This window comes from Lygodium microphyllum, chromosome 3 (assembly GCF_053477565.2).
Source record: "Lygodium microphyllum isolate KBCC chromosome 3, Lygodium_microphyllum_v1.1.10, whole genome shotgun sequence".
Taxonomy (NCBI): domain Eukaryota; kingdom Viridiplantae; phylum Streptophyta; class Polypodiopsida; order Schizaeales; family Lygodiaceae; genus Lygodium; species Lygodium microphyllum.
Window position 1 is genome coordinate 82,553,299 of NC_141137.1, and position 7,384 is coordinate 82,560,682.

Genomic DNA, 7,384 nt, shown 5'->3' on the forward strand with positions numbered 1-7,384 from the left:
CAATATCATATTTTCACCTTCTTGGGTCATGCCTAAGGTTGAAAAGTAAAGGGATAGAGAGTTTGGAGAGAGAGAGAGAGAGAGAGAGAGAGAGGAGGTCAATGTATGGTAATAATCTATTTCTTAAATTTTTTCGTGTTTGATAATTTTGCCATTATGTCTTGGGTATTTAACCATATAAGGTAATGTAGGTATGTGTATTCTACTTGAAGGATAATGATACTATCATTGATGTAGATCTTCCTTATACATGGCCTAGTAAAGTGCTTTTTATTTATAATGTAAGATTTCTTGATATCCTTTTAACAATTAGCCTGGGAAGAACTTAAGAACAAATTGTACTTTTGTTATCTATACAAATTGTTATGAGCCTAGGTGGAGGTGTCCCTACCTATACACTAATTCAAGCCATCATATCATTGCACGCTATGGATGATTCATTGGCCAACTATAGGTGTGAAAGTTCACCAAGAGCTCCTATGGATTGAGTAATTGCACTCATGAGGGATTGCCTATATGCATGCATTGTACATATGGTCGGATTGTCTTCTTGTTCACATGCTAGATTATTACATGTGTTATCAATGTATAACTAAAAATACATTTGTTATTTACATATGTCCAAATCATGATATTGATAATGACATGCACTTCATTGCACAAGGTGCTTCATAGCTCTCGTTAGAGTATATGAGGATTTTAGGCAAGAATGACCCTGACAGCAACCCTCCCACGAACATAATCAACCACAAAACCAGGGACAATGCACACAAAATCTATGTGTATGGCTCTGCCATTAATCTAAAAAACACAACAGAACTTGAAATCTCTCTCTTATTGATAAATAGAAACATGTCTTCATCATCCTCATTAGATATTACCATTTCCATCACTCACAAGAAAGAGAGAAAGGATGGGGAAAGAGAAGAGAAACTTTTGCACGAAGGGGAGAGGGAGAGAGGACAAATTTTTGGCACCACTAAAAAGGGAGAATATGCGATTGGAGAAGAGAGAGGGGAGGGAAAGAGGCACATAAGCACTCGTGCACTCCACCCCACCCCTTCCCCAAAAAGCACACCCCTTCGTATTTTATTATTTCTTTGAAACTTTGATACATTTGATATTATAAGGCCTTTGTCCTTTAATTTTGAGTATTCCTACCCTTTACAAATGCATGCACGTAACACTTTTGTGTATACCATTTATTTATGATGGATGTGGATGTGGTCCCCTCATGTAAGTGTGTATTTTAGTGATTTTAGAACAATGTAAATGTTATCCCCTTTATAAAAGATGAAATTATGATATATGCATGGACATTTTTGTGCCTTGTTTTATTCTTCTTTGGGTGTCATCATATTCCTCCCACACTGAAATGTGAAGCGTCCTCGCGAACCTTGTCAAAGAAGAACCACTATCTAACACAAAACACTTCCAAAATTTTTAGTAAAACAACTTTGATCGCAAGGCCTAGCCATGGTAGGGTATGGGACTCCAAATCCATGACCACCAGAGTAAGGGAACTCCTGCCTATGTCACAATCCCACACTGAAAAGGTTTGCTAGTCTTCAAAGGATAGGGTTTTGTCTTTGACATGGGATCACATGCACAGCTTCTCCATCCCAATAGGGAAAAGAAGGATGATTCTTTCCATCATGTAGCTTAAAGGACACTTGAGGGGAAAGTGGGTTTGAAATTTAGATATAATATGATGTATGTCTTTCTATCATTATACCAACCTTCACAAAGGATGTTTTTATGTTAGTAATGTAATGTCAAAGTTTATGAAACATTAAGGTATGTGTTTAAGTTTTTTGTTTCTAGAATGGGTTTTAAGGATATGTTTATTTAGTTGAGGCCCGATCTTCATTTTTCTCATCTTTAAATGTTTTTTAGTGTATTAAAGAAATGTTCTTTTATTTTTTTTTCAAAACAAAAAAACTTATCTGGCATGTGTGATGTCCATTGCCACATGAGATGAGGTAAAAGGAGGGGAATGGGATTGGTAGAAGAGGATGAGATTAGGGTGAGGGAAGTAGTTGTATGAAAGGGACAAACAAGGAAGGGGCAAATACTTCTTTCATTGCGGCTCTTTGCAACTGGATGACGAGAGGAAAGGGGTGTAGGTGGGGTGTTGAAAGAAAGGGGTACATAGGTAGGTGGAGGAAGGAGAGAGAAATGTCCTACTTTGTTGCACCCTAATGCTTTGGGCCAAAGGAATGCTTTGGCTTCATCTTCTCCTTGGTCATTATAAGCATCTTCTTCTTTGTGCTTTCGGATCCTTCTCATCTTCTCCCATCAATCCAGAGAACAAAGCCTCCTTCTTCGTCTTCTTTCATCCCTTCAAGATACCATGTCCCCCATCATATTCTTCTTCTTCTTGTGGTATTGTGTTCCCATCACATGTGATATGATGATTGTTAGAAGTCCTCAAGTCTTGTAGGTTTTGACAAGCTATGTTGTATTGTCTTTTAGATTATATCTTGCGATGTGGCTGTTGCGTGGTCCACTTTATCTCGCTCCTCATGGAAGGTTTCCACATCGGGCAAGAAATATTTCCCTAGCCCTGCGACGTTGTCGATGTTGGTGGAATGGCAATCGATGATGGCCTAGTCGCGGGGGCTGGGTGGTGGCTCTTGTTGTTGTTGATGCTGCTGCTGTTGTTTTGCTGAATAGCGGGGCCACTGAGCTTCAGGTAGATGGCTCTTACACTCTGGAAGTACTTACTGGGATCATAGACTGGCATCCTCAAGGGAAACTCGGGGGGAAAGCAAGCCATTTCAGGCTGGCTTGCACCGCCAAGAGATGCTCTCTCTCTCTCTCCCTGCACTGCCCAGGGACACCATCCTCTCTCTCTCTCTCTCTCTCTCTCTCTCTGTCAATTGATGGAGGCGTGGGTATCAAGCGGCCCACTCTCTCTTATTCTGGGGCGATTTTGTTCATATCCCCTTTCTCTGCTCTCTATTTCTCTCAGAAGACCCCAAAACAAACCCTACAAAATAGGGCACTTATGCAGCACGATTTTGTTAAATTGGCTGCTTCCTCCTTCTCGCTATCTCTTCTTTTGTCTCTCTCTTCTTGATGCACGGAATGAATGATGCTGATGTTGATCCGTTTGTGAAAGTTGTTGTTGCTATTGTTGTTGTTACCATAGGTCGACATGCAATTGATGGTGGCATCGCTCCCTAGACATCATCCCATGCTCAAATAGACCCGGCAATGAAGTGATTGGGGTTGATTCTTTCTGATAAAACAGATGATGGCGAAGGGAAGAGGAAAACCAAAAACAATCAAATGATGAGTGGATACACCGAAAATAGGGTTCCTTTGTGCCTCTTCTCTCTCTCCCTCTCAGACGTGCATAAGCCGATGCATTGGGCGGATTGCTAGAATCCACGGCCTCTGGTGCTTGGCAATTGCAATCACAAACCTAGGTGCCTCCATCACTACACAGATCATTTTCTTCCAATGCTCTGTGGACTACACAGATCATTTTCTTCCAATGCTCTGTGGTGGGCATCCTACCACCTCTCTCTCTGTCTGTGTGTCCATCTAAGCCAAGGCAATGCACCACACAAGGCCCAAAAGTGCAAATAGGGGGAGTTGCCATCTTTGAGACCTGTGTGGAGCTCCATGTTGCTTCTCAAATCCTTTGCCATCTATCCCTCTCTCTCTCTCAGCATCTCTCATCCTAGTGTGCCTGTTGCTAACGGTGTTGCTAACGGTGGGAAGATGTTGTCTGCAACCTTGAGGCCTCAACTCAAATCTGGACAATCCGGCATGAAAGGCTAAGACAAGATGCTAGCCATTTTGTTGATTTTCTCTTTCTTTCATTGATAAGACACCAGAGACTCGTTGAGACAAATTCGGATAGATTCTCCATCCCGAGGTGCATGTAGGCCATTGACATGCTCCTTGTGCTATAGCAAAGCCACCTGAGATAGCAAATTTATGTTGCAGAAAGGTGAATTTCTTTGCCTATTGCGTGATTTCTATCACTCCAGACATTTATTTAGCCAACCTCAAATATCTAACCGACATATCAAATGGGCATCTTTTATTTAGAGTTTTCATCCAATCATTCAATATCAACCCGGTAAAGAAAATGTAGTGGCTGATGCATTAAGTAGAAGACCTACCATTCATAATATTTCTGTTATATCATTTGATTCTTTGATTGCTATGAAAGATACTTATAATCAGGATATTACTTTTCATGCTGATTGGAATAAATTAGTTCAAAATAACTTGATTCCTATTGATTCACTATCTTATAATGATGGATTCATGTTTTATGAAAATAGATTATGTGCTACAGTTCCATTCAGATATTTTGTTTTGAATGAGATTCATTGTCCTCCATATCAAGGTCATAGAGGTATCATATCTACTTTACGTATATTAACTGAAGATTTTTATTGGCCGCATATGGACACTGATGTATCTGTCTTCTGCCTCTCTCTCGCTTCCATCTTCTTTGTTTTCATCTGCCACTTCCTTCCATCATGGTCGTCTCGTTGCAGGATGTACGACTACTTTGTTTGCAAGCAGGGGCAAGGGTTTCATCATTGTTTGCTTTCCTTCCTCATCATTTTCTTCCTCATCTTTTTCTTTTCTCCCTGCCCTCTCCCATTTGGCGACTATGCCATATCCTATTGTGTTTGTTATTATTGGGTTTATTCGACATGACCCAAGGAACCACCTGTCGGTGTTGACGAGGAGGGGACAATGGGGAGAAACAAAATTGGGGAAGAACGACCCTACTGTGTAGCTGACGTTTCTTCTTTTGCTTCTTCTTCAATAGAGATATAGGTTGTGCTTGACAGAAAGCCACAACCTACTCACCTTCTTCTCTTTCATATTCTTCTTCCTGCATATGCCCCCTTCATCTCCACCACATTGGCCTGGCCGACAACCTTGTTAGTGCGCAGAGATGGGTGACACCAAATTGTTCAGGCCCGAAATCTTTGCCTAAGTTGTAATGGTTGTGCACATCCTCCATGAGGCAGTTGAGGATAGTCCAGATGGTGGATGGCTTTGCTTTCAATTGTGCATGGGAACCTTGGCCATGGCTCCCTAGTTGTCCATGTTGGTTTTGGTTGCTAGGTTGTTTGTGCCAGTCAACATGTAGGTTAGCACTGCCATTGGCCGATTCTATCTTGGATTGGGAGGGTGCACTGGTCTCCTGAGCATGGTAGGGAAGTTTAGGGGAAAAAGAAAAAGGTGTGAGTAGCTTCTTATTCTTCTTCTTCTTCTTCTAGTTGATGCATTTGTTTCCTTTGATTTCTTTCTCTCTCTGCCTCTTCCACCTTAGAATCTTATCCTTGTGATGCTTGGCTCCTATTCCTCACAATTTGAGTCATCATCTTTTTCTCAAAACAGAACCGATTTACCAGATGCATTGTAGTGAGTGGACATAGTAGCACAATCCTCTCTGTCACTTATCTTCTTCCACTTCTTCTTCTGCCTTTGTCCATTTTTGCAATGGTATATGCATGCTTGGAGTAGGGGCTAGAGAAAAGGCTAGATGGGAAAGTCGTCCTTGTCTTCTTCTCCTTCTCCCTGGTCCTCCCCTTGAGAAACCACAAGCACAAAGAGGCAAGAAAATAGAAATCAAACAAACAACAGAGAATAATAATATTTTCAACCATAATAAAACACAGTCTCCCTTCTTCTTCTCTGCACTATGTAGTGTGTACCACTACATTCGCATTTTCTATCACTAGATGATCTCTCCCCCTATTGTAGTTGTTGAGATCAGCTTCTTCCCCGACTGCGCACCAAAATGACAGCAATCCTTCCACGAACATAATCAACCACAAAACCACGGACAATGCACACAAAATCTATGTGTATGGCTCTACCGTTAATCTAAAAAACACAACAGAACCTGAAATCTCTCTCTTATTGATAAATAGAAACATTGTCTTCATCATCCTCATTAGATATTACCATTTCCATCACTCACAAGAAAGAGAGAAAGGAGGGGGAAAGGGAAAGAGAAACTTTTGCACGGAGGGGGGAGGGAGAGAGAACAAATTTTTGGCACCACTAAAAAGGGAGAATATGCAATTGGAGAAGAGAGAGGGAAGGGAAAGAGGCACATAAGCACTCGTGCACTCCACCCCACCTCTTGCCCAAAAAGCACACCCCTTCATATTTTATTATTTCTTTGAAACTTTGATACATTTGATATTATAAGGCCTTTTGCCTTTAATTTTGAGTATTCCTACCTTTTACAAATGCATGCACGTAACACTTTTGTGTATACTATTTATTTATGATGGATGTGGATGTGGCCCCCTCATGTAAGTGTGTATTTTAGTGATTTTAGATCGATGTAAATGTTATCCCCTTTACAAAAGATGAAATTATGATATATGCATGGACATTTTTGTGCCTTGTTTTTATGCTTCTTTGGGTGTCATCAGACCCAAGCACATGCGAAAGGCTAAAAATTAATATGCACAATGATAAGACAAAGATGTTGATGACCATGACATTACTCGACAACCAGTTTGTAAATATTGAAGATTGTACATTAGAAGCTCGGAAACATGGTCTTGGCTATGGAAATTTGTAGGCAACATGTACCGCGCTTGCAAGAGATTTTGATTGGGTTGTATGCTTCCAGTGAAGCTCTCTAGTATTGATTTGGTACTGACATAATAGCATTTGCTAGAGCAATGATTGCACATGCTTTGTGCATCATATCTAGGCTAAAATAGATCAATTTATTTGTATTCTTTTTAATGCTATACACTGTGAACAATGGGTACCATTGCAGACAATCTATGCCTAGAGTTGTCATATGCTATTTGGTGATGTATGCTACTGATCTAAAATGCCTTGGCTATATTGAAATATGATCAATAATCAGTACTACACACAAGAATTTGGACACATCTTACTGGTTGGATTTTACATCTCCCCTTGGTCACTTGTTTGATATTTTGGGCTTGTCTTCTTTGGTGAAATTTTTTGTCATTTTTGGGTTGCGATCATGGCTGGAAGCAGTGATAATAGCAATCTACTACATATCAAGAAGCTTGAGGGTGCACATAACTTTCCCATATGGCAGAAGCAGTGCTAAAATGTCTTGGTGCAGAAGAAATAGGTGAAGCCTATCAAGACAAAAGGGGTATGACCAACAAACATTGAGGAAGAGGATTGGGATGAGCTTGACGAGCTTGCACGCTTTACTATTAAACTATCAATTGTGGAATCATTGTTCTTCAACATAGAGAAGCTAAACTCTACCTATGCTATGTGGACTAGACTTGAGTTGTATACTCAAAAGAATGTTGCTAGCAAGTTTATTGAAGAAGTTGATGGACATTCACATGAAGGAAGATACAACCATATGTGTACATCTCAATGAGTT